Here is a 15,358-nt window from a genome sequence, read left to right on the forward strand (position 1 = left end):
GATGGTGATCCGTATCCTAAAGAATAAAATGTGCTGTGTGACCTTAGGTAAATCGCTTAGCCTCTCTGACCCTCCGTTTCTTCATCTGGAGATGGTGATCCGTATCCTAAAGAATAAAATGAACAAACGCCTATAAAATGCTCAGCATGGGGCACATAGTAAGGGCTCAGTGGAGGGCAGTTGTCACACTTAGAGCCCAGATACCTGGAGCAGAAAGGGACAGACAGCTCACTCAGCAAATCCCTGCTTTGGACAGGAAGGGGAAACCAGCCTCAAAGCCCAGGGTAACTTGCTAAGTAAAGACAGAGCTGGGTCAGGAACTCAGCCTCCTGCTTCCCCACCCAGTGACTTTATCAACTCAGCACAGGGCCTACCTCGGGTTATCTTGCTCAGGCCAAACCACCCCTTGCAGTGTGGGTGTCATGGGCTGGGGGTAGCAATGCTGTTGAGTTTCTCTTACCCATCTCAGGTTTCTGATTTTAGGGGATGTTTGTCAGTCAAATGACTCCCTGCCCAGGGGAAGGCCAAGAGAAGGGGGAAGAAGCCAGCACCCACAGTTTCTTTGGGGGCCATCACTTATCGGGCTGGTGGAAGCCCGCCCACGTCCCGCCAGCCCCAGGGAGACAGCGAGAAGAGACCTCTGCATCAATTTATCTTGGAAATTGTCTTTTCTTCAGGCAAGGGGAGGGCGAAGGAAAGCTGAAAGAAAGCATCCAGCCACATGCCCTGTGAAATCTCTGCCCAAAATCAGTCATTCTTTTTAATAATCAGGGCTGTCATGAGCCCTGGATCAGTCGGAAATGATGGCCTGTGTAGATATTTGGTCTGTAACTGATTTATGGGTTGGGGAACAAAAAAATAAGATTAGTTGCTAATCACAGGGATGCAGGAAAATCAGCAGGCCTGGATGCCGGCGCAGAGCAGGCCCGGAAGGCAGAATCGAGGTTGGCTGTCTGGGGGAGCTCAGGTGATGGTGGCGGAGCTGGGCCGGGCAGCGCAGGGATGTTCACCTGGAGAGGCGGCCTCGGGCTTCCGGATTATTCCGTGGGGGCAGAGGCAGCATTGTCCGTGTCCAGGTCAAGAACTGGCTGAGATCAGCCTTCTGGCTAGATGTCCAGTTTGCAAGTCTAAGATGGGCTCTCCCCGGCTGACCCTGAAATTGACAACCTAGACAGCTCCGGGTCGGTCCAGGCACCTCTGTAAAATGGGAAGATACTCCATCAGCTCTTACAGTGGAATTAACAGAGCGATTAAGAACAGGCGTTGAAGTCAGTTAAACGTGTGATCACACCCTGGGCCTCTGTTGAGTTGTGACCTGGGTACGTTACTGTTGAGAATCTCAGTTACTTTAGCTGCAAAATAGGGGTCATAGCTGTTCCCACCCCAGATGAGGTAACGTGTCCTGAGTGCAGCGCCTGCTCCCTGGAGTCTCGGCCAGACAGATCCCACTGCTGACGTCGGCCGTCCTGTGGGCACTGGAGTTCACCCCGCAGGTGGGCTAGCACGAGCACCTGCCTTCCCGCAGGTTAACCCCACACACACCCCTCTGTGCAGCAAACGCCTCCTTTTAGAAATAAATATATAGAGTCGGGTGCCAGCCTGGCCCGTCCCCATAGCGTCGAGGCGAAGTGGGTGCACGGAGGGCTGTCGCCTCCCTAACTCACTTCCGTGAGGCCCCGCGAGCGTTCCTGTGATGGGGCAGAGGAAGTGCTTGGACTGTCATGCATTGGGTTCATTAACTGAGCTCTCGCTATACGCCACGGCCTGTGCTGGGTGTTGGGGATCCACAAAGAGCAAGCCACACACGACTCCTCTTCTGGCATTTCCAAACCGATAGGAGAGGCCGTGATCATCAAATAACCAGAAAAACAAATGCGTACCCTAAAACTGTGGCCAGAGCTTGAAGAAACGTGAAGGTGCTATGACAAGACGCAACCTACCCCGGGGAGAGTGAGGACGAGGAAAGGAAGGACACCAATGAGGTCCAGGCGCAGGGGTGGCAGCTCTTGGGGTGAGCCAGGCCACGGGAAGTGGGATCCAGGGGTTACTTCCGGTAGCTTGTTTCCATTTTCCTAGTTTTAGTAAGTCCAGACTCTACTAGGACAGGGGGTGGCAGGTTTCAGCCCAGGGGCCAAACTCAGCCCACTGCCTACTTTCGTAGACCGTTTTACTGGGATGCAGTCACGCCCCTCCTTTGTCTGCTGTCTGTGGCTGATTTTGAGCAGCTGCAACAGAAAGTGTATGGCTTGCGAAGCCGCAGATACTCACTGCCTGGTCTGTTGCAGAACATTTTGCTGACCTCTCGCTAGAACCTCTTTCCTTTCCCCTCCTGTTCCTTTGTCCTCTCTTGTACTCGCCCTGGATCTGAAGCCGTGCTTAGTGGAGGATGGAGGAATGTGGATAGAAGCAACAATGTGCTCTTTCCTCAAGTCAAGTCTTGTAGGTTTGTTTAATATTGAGAGCTGACCTGTTACTGAGCAAACTTTAACCTTAAAAAAACCAATACTGTATATCTATTCTTGACACATTTTACATGTTGTTCAAGTACACTCTTATATTACATACATTTATATATATGTTAGTAGATATAAATATATACAAATGTACAAATATATAAAATTCATACATATAAACATATATGTTTAATCTCTAGGAATCTGTAAACAACACATTTTTATATCTGTCAAGTAAATCTAAGATACCAGTAACAACTGACTGATCGAAGTCATTTGGGAAATAAAATCCATCTCAAATTTGATCTTCAATTTCAAACTTCTTGAAAAAATGAAACATCATTGAAATATTAAATAACGATTGACCACATTTTCCATGTCTGTATCTCTGTTTTCCAGAGTTTTTTTCATTTTAATAAAATAAAGAGAAAAAAATTGAACCAAAAAATACTGTATGCCATTTTTAAATTGTTTTATTAGTATAAAAGAGTACTCCTGTTACTAAGTTCAAATGGCTTGGAAAAGTCTAAAAGTAACAAAGTGCCTGCTACCGAAATCCACAGCCCCCTCCCCAGCCTGCTGGCTGCCTCTTGTGTACCCTTCTAGAAAATGTTTATACAGATGTGAGTGTGTCTAAGACTGGGTGTCCACGTGACTCACCAGCGCAGGAGACATCTCATGTCTCTTCCACTTACCCCCATCGCACTGGGTTGGCCAGCAAGTCCTAATGCTGTGTCCCAGATGCCTCCCTTTCCTCCCGCTCTGTTGCCCAGACCTTGGTCCAAGCTGCCATCATCTTTTGTTTGGGAGACTCCAACAGCCTCCTCTCTGGATCCCCTAATTCCGCTCTTGCCCCCACCACAGTCAACTCTCTACATATCAGGCAGAGTGATCTTTGAAGAACAGAATCAGATTTCATCATCTTCCTTCTTAAAACCCTCCAGCAGGTTCCTATTGCTCTCACAATGAAATCCCGCTCTACACAGTGGCCAAGAAGGGTCCATAGAGATCCTCGCTCACTATGAGCTGACCTTCCCTGGCCTCGGACTCCCCAACATTGACCCTGCTGCACTGCCTGATCCCCTCTCCCTCCAGATCTTTGCAAGTCTTTCTTCTTTTTTTTCTTTCTTTCTTATTTTTGGTGAGGAAGATTGGCCCTGAGCTAACATCTGTTTCCCATCTTTCTCTTTTTGCTTGAGGAAGATTGTCGCTGAGCTAACCTCTGTGCTGGTCGTCTTCTATTTTGTATGTGGGACACCTGCCACAGCATGGCTTGATGAGCAGTGTATAAACCACACCCAGGATCTGAACCTGTGAATCCTAGGCCGCTGAAGCAGAACCTATGAACTTAACCACTCTGTCACTGGGCCAGCCCCTGCATTAGTATATATCTTTTAAAGACACAAATGAGGTCATCCTGTATACATTGTTTTTGTCTCTTCCTTCTTTCTCTTAGTAATAAATATTGGTGTTCTCATTGCCCCGATTCTTTTAAACACCTACGCAGAGCCAATAAATGGAATTACCGTAATTTAGTTGACCAGCCCCTTCTGATGCATGTTTTGGCTATTTCCAGTCTTTTGCTAAGCAAAGTGAATTTTACTGTTGGGAGAGGGAGGATGACAATCAGACTTGGAGAGAGAGAGGGGTTGGAGCAGATGATCTAACGGCAGAACCGTGCCTCACCTCATCCTGCAAGGCTGGGAGCCAGGAGATTTTTAGAGCAGCCGTGTCCAAAAGGATTTTCAGCGATGGTGGAAATGTTTTATATCTGCTACGTCCAATATGGTAGCCGCTAGCCACATGTGACTTGTGAGCCTTTAAATTGTGGCAATTGAGAGTGATGAACAGAATTTTAAATTTTATCTTAATTTCAAATGTAGTAGCCACCTGTGGCCATGTACAGAACGGCATAGATTTATGCAATGGGCTTTTGTACTCATTGCTCAAGGATCTTGCCAATGCCTGGCTCTGGATGATTCCTGAGGCTGGGCTATGGGCAGAGAAGGAACAGGAAGGCAGAGTGTTCATTATTTAGAGGCAAAAGGTCAAGAGAGAAGCTGTCACTTGAGGGAAAATAAATGGCAAGCCGACTCTAGTTCTTTTCAGGGTTTTTTCCTGATTAACATCGGTGGACAGAGAGTCTAGGACAGGGATTGGCACTTTTTTGATAAAGGGCAAGAGAGTAAATATTCTCACCTTTGTGGGCCATACAGTCTGTGTCGCGGCTAACTCTGCTGCTGTCAAGCTGCAGAAGGTCGTGGACGATGCGTAAATGAATGGGCGTGGCTGTGTTCCAAACTGTGTCCTCGTAAAACTTTATTTACAAGAACAGGCTGAGGGCTGCGTTTGGCCCAGGGTTGCCCATCGTTTGTCACCCCTGGACCAGAAGAATCTGGCTGGAGCTTCTCAGTTCAAACCAGCAGGCAGCCTCCCAGAGAACCAAAGGAGAAGACCGCCCCAGCCATCACCAGGGTTTCTTGAATTTTGCACACCCAGATGGGGTCCAAGGCAGCATGGGTGACCTACTTTCAGTGAAAGACAGTTTCTGTTGGGTCACACCTGAATTCGAGATTCCTGCTGTGCCTTGGTGAGACACTCACAGCCGTGTAGCAGGTGTTGAGTGGACTCCTGCTTTGTGGCCAGGTCTGTGCTGGTGCAGAAATGATACACAAGGTGAGGCTGCTGACAAGGGAGGCTATGCCGCATATTCCCCTTTCCTGCCCTGTGGCGCCTAACACAGTGCATTGCACTTAGAACATGCTTGGTTGGCTTGTGCTGAATTTGCACCCAAGGGCCACGTCATCTCTCTGAGCTTCAGTTTCCTTATCTGTAAAATGGGTATAACCATAGTACCTTCACTATGGGGTTGCTGTGAGGATTGCATGAGTCAGTGTGTGGGAAGGGCTGGCATCTGGACTATAGAATCTGCTCGCTGCATGGTACTGATGCACGTGCAATGCTGCTGATGGCAGCCTAGAGCTGGGTGGTTCTGGAGGGCTCTCAGGAGCTCAAGCTTGAGCTGAACCTTTTAGGGTATGTGGAGAGAGGATGAGGTCGGGTCCCGGGAGAGTGAGGGCATGGAAAAGGTGAGGTAGAGCAGTTCAAGGTGAGAGGAGACAGGGAAAACAGAGCTGAGGTCACGTGCCTTCATGAAGTAGGAAACTTACTGGAAACAGTACAGATGCTTACAAGAAGGTGATGCCTCCCATCGATGCCACACCTGACCCCTTACAGATCCCCTTGCAGCCCTTGTCTCATGTGATCATTTCCATACCTCAGTGACATCCCTCTTTAAAAGCAAGGGGACAGGCTCGGCATGGGGAAGTGACTAGCCCAAGGGGAGCTGGACCTTAACCTAGGACTGTTTGACTCGCAGTCCCTGCTGAACACGTCAGCGTATTGTCCACTCTCCTCATCCATGGAAAACCAGCCTGCACACTGCAGAGGTCCCTTGGGGTTACCTGGATCACTGTCCAAGAGCCGTGTTATCCCCAAAGCAGATCGCACAACCTGGGGACCATATTGCTCCCAAGCCAGAGCCTGTGCCCCTGGAGCTGGCCTAAGGGGAGAGGCAGAGAGCATCTCTCCTCTGGCGCCTTAGCAGTTCTGTTTTATACTCAGGGAAACTCTGCTTTGGTGCTTGTAGGAATCCATTCCCCAGTCCAGATCTCTGTGTGCTCAGTGTCTTGGGTCATGGGGAGAAGGAAGCCATGTAGGTCTCGCTCAGAGAGCCGTGGACTCTCACTTTAGTCCTTGAGGACGTCTGGGTCCAGGATCCAGAGCTTGGGGGGAAATCCACTCTCAGATGCTGGACGGTGATGGTGTCACATGTAGTCCTGGGGTCTGGGTTCTGGATTTGGACAAATTGGGCTTGAATTTGGATGCTCTCTGGACTCAGTTTCTCCATCTGTAAGATGGAAGTCCTGTGAGGCTTGGTGATAATATTCATTTCCACATTCATCCAAAGTCTAATTTTGGGGGACATTGTTTGTGTCAGGCATTTTTCTAGGCCCTGGAGACAAAATTAGTGAATAAGACGGAGATGTGGGGCTGGCCCTGTGACTGAGTGGTTAAAATTCCGTGCACGCCACTTTCGCGGCCTGGGTTCATGTGTTTGGATCCCAGGTGTGGACCTACTCCACTCATCAGCTGTGCTGTGGAGGTGTCCCACATACAAAATAGAGGAGGATGGGCACAGATGGTAGCTCAGGGCAAATCTTCCTCATCAAAAAAAGGACGGAGATGGACCTCATCTTCTAGTTGGAGGAAAGAGCGAGCGAGCAAATGAGCAAATTAATACACCACTAAAATAATCATTTCATAAAGTGACCAATCCTGTGTGTGACCCCCCTATGAGAGGCCATGGGGACTTTTCTTGTTTTAGTGATAAGATTATTCTGAATGATGCCAAGCAATCCGTTAGGATTTAGGCACTGATGGTGAGAAGCTGGAGGGGATCCCAGGAAGGACACCGTGGAGGGGAGATGGGAGCTTTGAGCAAGCATTTCTTGCCAAGCCTTTGCTCTGGGTGCCTTTGAAAACCCTGTTGTCACTTCTCTTCGTCCAGGGAGGTTTTGTGCCTCCCCAGCCTGTGGTTTTGTGCCTCCCCAGCCTCACCAGCCCAGACACCGGCAGTCTCCTTCACGGGTCTGTGTGGTCCTCAGACCTTTTCACGTGCTTCTCCCGAGGCAAGAGGTCCAGGGTGAAGGGGAATTCTTTGATCCTCTCTATGGATACTTGTCCATCTTCTTTTTGTTTTGAGTCCTGACCTACTTCCACATGGGGAGGACTTTGTGCACAAGGAAGCTCAGTCTGTGTCTAGAGGAAAAACATTTCTTGGCAAGGGACCAATGCAAGAAGAGTATTTCCAGGTACCTGCTAGGTGCCAGACTCTCTCTTAGGCACTTGGAGTATGTTATTTCATTGGATCTTCATATTCCCTGTGAGACAGAGGCATTATTATGCATTTTTACAGGTTAGGCTATTGAGGCTCAGAGAGGTTATGTGACGTGATGATGGTCACACAGCTAGTAAGAGGAAGAGCTATAGTTCCTGTACTACTTTTATATTTTTTCTAATTGTAGTAAAATACACATAACATAAAAATTACCATTTTAACCATTTTTAAATGTACACTTCAGTGGCATTAAGTACATTTATAATCTTGTGCAACTATCACCACCATCCAGTTCTAGAACTTTTTCATCACCCCCAATGAAAACCTCAGACCCATTCAGCTGTCACTTCCCATCCCTCTCCTGCCCCCAAGCCTGGGAAACCAGTAATCTGCTTTCTGACTCTGTGGATTTGCCTATTCTGGATATTTCATATAATTGGAATCATAATATGTGGCCTTTTGTGTGTGTGCTTTTTTTTCACTTAGCTAACCTTTTTGAGTTCATCCACATTGTAGCATGAATCAGTACTTTATAATACTGAATAATATTCCATTGTATGGATATACCACAATTTGTTTATCCATTCATTCATCGATGGACATTTGGTTGTTTTCACCTTTCGGCTATTATGAGTAGTGCTGCTGTAAATATCATGTACAGTTTTTGTTTGAGCATCAGTTTTCAGATCTTTGGGGTATTTATCCAGGAGTGGAATTGCTGGGTCCTATATCCATTCCGTGTTTAACTTGTTGAGGAACCATCAAACTGTTTTCTGCGGTGGCTGCGCCATTTTGCATTCCCACCGGCAATGTACAAGGGTTCCAGATGCTCCACATCCCCTCAACACTTGTTATTTCCTGATTTCTTGATTATGGCCATCCTAGTGGGTGGAAGGTGGTATCTCATGGTGGTTTTGATTTGCATTTCCCTCATGACTACTGATGGTCAACATCTTTTCATGTGCTTGTGGGCCATTTGTATATCTTGTTTGGAGAAATGTCAATTCAAGTCCTTGCCCACTTTTTAATTGGGCTGTTGTCTTTTTTTTATTATTGTTTTAAAAAAGTTTTCATAAGGCATAACTTTCATTCAGTAGTAAAGTGTGCAATTTTTGTGTACAGTTTGATGAATTTTTATATGTCAATATACTCAGGTGACCACCACCCAATCAAGACAGAGGACATGTCTAACACCCAGAAAGATTCTTGGGTGCCCTTATGGTCAATGACCTGGCCCCCAAAAATCATTCTTGCCTCTCTCATCATAGATTAGTTTTGCCTGTTCTTAAACTTCCTATAAATGGAATCACACAATATCTGGTCTTTTGTGGCTGGCTTCCTTTGCCCAACACTATGTCTTTGAGATTCAGCCATGCTGTAGTACAACAGTAATCTCCTCTTTCTCGTTGCAATGGAGTAGTCAATCATACCAGTATACTAGGATTCATTTATCCATTCTATTATTGGTGGACATTGACAGTGTTCCAGTGTTTGGCCATGTGAATGACATTGCCGTGAACGTTCTTCATGGGGCATTACGTGGACATGGGCACTCCTTTTGGCGGAGTACATACCCAGTGGGGAAATTGTTGAGTGAGAAGGTACCTTGAGCTTTAGTAAATACTGCCAAATAGTTTTTTAAATGGTTGTACATTTTGTACAACCTCACTAGAATTTGATGAGAATTCTGGTTGCTCTATATCCTTGTCAACATTTGGTACTGTCAACTCTGTTTTAGCCATTCTGGTGGGACCTATACTAGAATTTACTTAACGTTTTTGCACCTAACATCTCTTCCTCCTCCTCCTTTTTTCTTCCTCATCTCCTTTTCTCTCTTTTCCCCTTTTTTCTCCTTCTTCTTCCTCCTTCTCCTTTTCTTCTTAGTATATTTTCCATAAAGCTGTATACCAGGAAATGATTGCTATGAAATTGTGGATTTGATATAAAGGTTTAGTTTTTAAATTTTAATTATTAAAATACACAAACGTCGTCCACGTCTCATGTAACAGCACTGCAGGCTCCTCCACACCTGGGGAAAGGCAGCTCACACTGCAGGGTGTACATATGCTGTTGGACTGTCATCCGTGCCCGTTTTTGCCCGGGCTCCGGTTGATGATGCCACACTTGGGGTGCACTTGAGCCAGAAATAAAGTTTGCAGACTATGGCCAAGGAGCAGAGCAGATTCTCATTAAACATCCTCTCGGTGTTGGACTTAACAAGCCCTTGCTTTCCAAACCTCCTCTTCCCTGGGCTCTGAGCAGCTGCGCTGAGCGAGGGTCCATACTCCCTGCCCCTTCCCACCGAAGAACTGGTGCTATTCTTTGGTTTTGAAAAGGGTCTTTCCTGGAGGCCTCCTCTTGGGTCATCAGATCAGGCCAACTGCGAAGGATGTAAAAGGCCCTGTTGGAGAGGCAGGAACAGTGCTCACAGCCCCATGGAAGCCCAGTGGCCACGTTTTCCTGTCTTGGGAAATGGTAACTGGATTGGCGCTTGGCAGCACAGGGTGGTGTGCTCTCAGGAATCCGTGCTCGCACCTGTCCTCCAACCACGCTGGTGAGGATCTTGTCTGTTCCCAGCCCTGTCATTTCCTCCCATTTGGCCAGGCCAGATGCTCCAGACACGGTTAATGAGACGCTGAGGGAATTGGCCCGGTCACGGCTTTTGAGTTCAAGGGGACACAACCCCACACTTGAGGACGCTGAGGGTGAAGAGGCCATGGGAGCCTGCAGCTTTGCTTAACTCAAAGCCCAGCAGTCTTGAGGAAGAGGAAATGGTGCAAAGACATTAGTTTGGGACTTCCCTTGGCAACCTGTTTTTTTTCCTTGTTACTGATTTATTTTTTAATTTTTGTTTGTTTATTTTTTATCAGTGATCTTTGTGAGGAAGGCTCTAAGAGGCAGGCTGGCAAATGGGTGTTGATCAAGAGCCTTCTGCCAGATGGAGGCGGAGGGTGGCCGGGGGCTGGAAAAAGAAATAAGGTGTGTCTCTGCCCTCAGGAGTGCATAGTTGAGAATTAAGTGGGAAGATGCTGCTAACCCAGCCCTCCTGACTTGCAGATTGAAATTGAGCCACATTCCTTTAGAATTCCCCTGTTTTGGAGGATGCCAAGATGTCCTGGCTTGAGCTGGGACGTGCGGGCTTGGTAGGAGTCTGTAGCCTGGCCTCTCATCTTGGCTTTGCCACTGTGGGGTGCCTGCTTTGTGTTAAGAGCTGGGGATGCAGGCCCTTCCTGCATGTGTGGCAGGCACAGGCCACGGAGGAAGCAGACACTCATTCAGTAACCACATAAGTAAGTGCAGAATTCTAATTAGGATGCATTCTCTGAAGAAAAAGCAGATGGTGCTGGAAGTACGTGTAACCTGGAGTTCTGACTAGTTCTGAGGGTTGAGGACTGCGTCTCTAAGGAATTGATACCCAAAAGATGAGTAAGTCTCCACTAACAGGCAAAATGGGGAATAGTGTTCCAGGTAGAGGGAACAGCATGTGCAAAGGTCCTGAAGTAGATGAGAACTTGGTGTGGTCAAAGACCAGAAGGATGACCAGAGTGGCTAGAGTCAGAGGGTGACAAGGTAACGATGGTACGAAGAGAATTTGGAGAGGGGGAGCTGAGGGTCCTATGAAGCTTTTGTAAGCCATGTGAAGGGAGAACAATAGGAAACCTTTGGAAGTTTTTAAGCTGGGGGGTGATATGATACAATGTATTCTTTTCAAAACCTCACTGGCTACTGGGTGAGAATACACTGTAAAGAATCGAAAGCGGGATGAGATTATTCATCCATAAAAAGGAATAAACAGGTCCATGATAAGATGTTCAACATCACTAGTCGTTAGGGAAATGCAGATCAAAACCACGATGAGATACCACGTCATGCCTCTTAGAATGGCCATCCTCAAAAAGACAAGAGATAGCAGATGCTGGCCGGGACTTGGAGAAAAGGGAACCCCCTGCACTGTCGGTGGGATTGCAAACTAGTACAGCCACCGTGGAAAACAGCATGGAGGATCCCCCCAAATTAAAAATAGAACCCCACATGATCCAGCAATTCCACTTCTGGATGTATAGCCAAAGGAAGTGAAAACACTAACTTGAAAAGATAGCTACACCTGCATGTTCACAGCACCGTTATTTACAGTAGCCAAGATGCAACAATGACCTGTGTCCATTGACCAATGAATGGATAAAGCAGTTGTGAGATATATATACACATATATATTCACTATATATGTATACACTATATATACACATATGTATACACTATATATATACATATATATACACTATATATATATAGAGAGAGAGAGAGATATACACTCTACACACATGCACACACACACACAGGAATATCATTCAGCCATAAAAAATGAGGAAATCCTTATGGGGCTGGCCCCGTGGCTGAGTGGTTAAGTTCAGCACACTCCACTTTGGTGGCCCAGGTTCAGTTCCTGGGCACAGACCTACACCACTCATCAGTGGCCATGCTGTGGCAGCAACCCACATACAAAATAGAGGAAGACTGGCACAGCTCAGGGCAAATCTTCCTCAGAAGAAAAGAAAAAAGAGGAAATCCTGCCTTTTGTGACAGCATGGATGGACCCTGAGGGCATGATGCTAAGTGAAATAAGTCAGACAGAGAAAGACAAATACTGTATGGTATCACTTATATGTGGAATTAAAAAAAATCATAAAACCAAACTCATAGAAAACAAGATCAGATTTGTGGTTACCAGAGGCGGGGGTGTGGGGAGAGCCGGAATTGGAGCAAGGTGGTCAAAAGGTACAAGCTTCCAGTTATAATATAAATAAGTACAGGGATGAACATACAACATGATGGCTACAGCTAACCCTGCTATATGATAAATATGAAAGTTAAGAGAGTAAATCCTAAGTGTACTCACCACAAGGGAAAAATTGTTTTTTCTTTTTCTTGTATCTATATGAGATGATGAATGCTAACTAAGCTTATTGTGGTAATCATTTCACAGCATGTGTGAGTCAAACCATTGTGCTGTTTACCTGAAACTTATACAGTAACGTATGTCAATTATATCTCAATAAACTGGAGGAAAAGAAGGAATGTAGTTTCGATCCGTGCTACAACATGGATGAACCTCAAAAACATTATGCTCAGTGAAAGAAGCCACACGCAGAAGTTCACATGTTGTGCGATTCCATTTAGATGGAGAACCCAGAATAGGCAACTCCATGGAGACGGAAAACAGGTGGATGGTTGCCGGGGACTCGAGGGCGGGCGAATGGAGAGTAACGGCTTCATGGGTACAGGGTTTCTTTTTGGGGTGATGAAAATATTTTGGAACTGGATACAAGTGGTATTTGCACAATATTGTGAATGTACTTAATGCCACTGAATTGTTCACTTTAGAGTGCTTAGTTTTATACTATGTAAATTTCACCTCAATATAAAAATAAAGCAAAAAAAAAAAAAGTGGGGTTGGGAGTCCAATGAAGAGGCAGCAGTAGCAGCAGCTGAGGTGAGGCAAGAAGGTGGCTTGGACCAGAACTGGGGGGCTGGAGATGGAGAGTAATGAGTAATGAGCCGATCTGAAGAAGTACGGAGTCTCGGCATCCTTTTAGTTTGGATATTCCATGCAAATTAGGCATCAGGAAGGTGGGAAGAACTTTCCTAGATTCCAAAGCTGCAATAGTCCTTTGCTGTACCTGGTAAGACAAGGGCATCTTCTTCCTAAGCACAGATTGTGGCCCCAGAGCTGGGTTGGGTTGCAGCCTCCCCTCAGCCCTGCTCTGGGGCTGCTGTCAGCACAGCCCACCGTGTCAGGGAGCCCTGACTTGCCTGCCCATCCAGAAAGCAGCATGGTCCACCCGGGGCTGATACAGCCCCAGAGGATGGAGCTGCCCTTGCCAATGTTTCGTGCCACCTAATTTTACTACTTTCCCCAGAATTGTCCCCATTTCCAAGGAAGACATTTATGTAATAGATATCTAATATCCTGCAAAGATCATGCAGAGGATGTTCTTTTTAATTGCATCTGAAGGATATACTACAAAATATCCACTAAATCTTAGTACACAGTCATAGTCATCAGACAGTCACTTGTGTCTGTTTTCCCCTCTGAGCGTGCCTGGGTAGTGAGAGCAGATGGTAAAGGCAAATCCTTGATGGGTAGGAAGCGATATACGATTTCCTTCCGCCTACTCTGATCAAATAGCCATTCATCCTTCCACTTTCTCTTCCTCCTATCGCCCTCTTTCTCCCTTCCATCTATCCATCTTTCCATCCTACCATCCTCTCTTCCTTCATTACATCTTTATATCTCTCCATCCATCCATCCATCATCCTTCCATCCTTTGACCTTTTCACCCTTCCTTCCTGCCTTCCATCCATCCATCCATCCATCCTTCCTTCCTTCCGTCCATCATCCCATCCTCCTCCATTCCTTTTATCTATTATTTTATCTTCCCATTCTCTCTATCACTTTATCCATTTGTCCTCCCACTCTTTCATCCTCCCATCCTCCTTTCTTTCTATACATGCTTCCATCCCTCATCTTCCCATCCTCTCTGTCCTTCATTCATTTCATCCTTCCACTTTTTCACCCTTTCTTCCATCCGTCCATCCATCCATCTTTTAATCTATCCATCTGTCTAACGTTTATTTATATATACGCCTTCTCTGCTCCATCTGTGGCCAAGAGTTGGTAAAGCAAAATGACTCTCTGCAGTCCTTGAGCTACTGTTAAACTTGTGCTGGGTTAGACTTGGTTCTCCTTGTACAAGGGATCTGGCCGCGTCGCTTGGTGGCCCAGTGTCTCAAGGCTCCCATCCATGTTTTAAAGATGATAATGGTATTTACTGCCAGAGGGTTTGAATGCATCCTCTTCATCCGCCAAAGGTAGTAGTGAGATTAGAGAGTTGCTGGATGTTTCAGATGAAAAACACAGGTTGGCTTCAATTTTTGGCTTCTTCAAGGGTCTTTCCATGCTATATAGCCACCCACTTAACCTGGTCATAGACCCCTCGTTCTGTGCGAGGCTCTGTGCCAAGCAGGTGATCTCATAGAATTGGCACCATATCCTTCTTAGGTGGGTGCTGTTATTTTCCCCATTGTCCAGGTGATGAAACTGAGGCACAAAGAGGCAAGATCGCTTTCCTGAGGTCACAGTCAGGCCCCAGGCCCTGTCTCCCTGACCCCAAAGCCTGCGAGTTTAACTCCTAAATTGCACTGCCTCAGTGTAGATGCCTCTTTGAATCTCCACCATTGGAAATGTGTGTGGAATGAAATGCCTCTCCCTCCTTGCTCCCCTCTCTGCTCCAACCACAGGCAGGGAGAGCCAGCCATTGTGTGTGCCATAGCAGGGAGCACCCTCCCCGGCCTCGCCACTGGCCCCTGGGAGACAGCAAGCAGGGCTGTCAGCCCAGGCACACTTGGACTCCAGAAAGCCGATGAGAAGCAGGCCTCCTGGAGAGCGTGCCTTTTAGGCTGCTCCTGTGGGAGGCCTCCAGTCTTAAATTAACGCACCTTTCTGGGCGCTTCATCCAGAACTGTGAAAACTTGCAAGGAGGGTTCGCTTTGACCACCAGAGGGCACCTAACCCCCAGCCAGCCCTCACTGGGGCTTTGGAGGGAGGTGGGGAGGAGAGCGCTGAGGTTAGTTTTCCACGCAATGTTAAACCAAACTCTTTTAAACTGATCCCGTAAGCATCTTGGGAAGGGGAGAAATGTTTCAAAACCAGCTCCAGAGGTTCATTGTATTCAGCTGGTGCCGAGCTAGGGGCTGAGAGCTCTAAGAACGAAAACCACAAGTTCCTGTCTTCAAGGAGCCCACGGTCAAGTGTGGAAGATAGAGCATTAGCGTGCACTGTGATAAATGCCAGTCTTAATCCAGATTGGTCACTTAAGAAGCCTTTAACGAGCACCTACTGTGTGCCAGGCTTTGTACTAGTTGCCAAGGACAGAGAAACAATATGGGGTCACTGCCCTCAAAGACCCACAATCCTCTTGGGAGACAAAAACTAAAAGAACAAATT

General features: G+C 46.8%; 1 protein-coding gene across 5 annotated transcripts in view; it reads left to right on the top strand.

The window, feature by feature from the left end:
- Positions 1-15,358, top strand: part of KSR2 (kinase suppressor of ras 2) — a 387,277-nt gene that overhangs the window by 211,249 nt on the left and 160,670 nt on the right. The gene's annotated exons all lie outside the window — the stretch shown is intronic.

The sequence above is a fragment of the Equus caballus genome, chromosome 8 (genome assembly GCF_041296265.1).
Source record: "Equus caballus isolate H_3958 breed thoroughbred chromosome 8, TB-T2T, whole genome shotgun sequence".
NCBI lineage: Eukaryota > Metazoa > Chordata > Mammalia > Perissodactyla > Equidae > Equus > Equus caballus.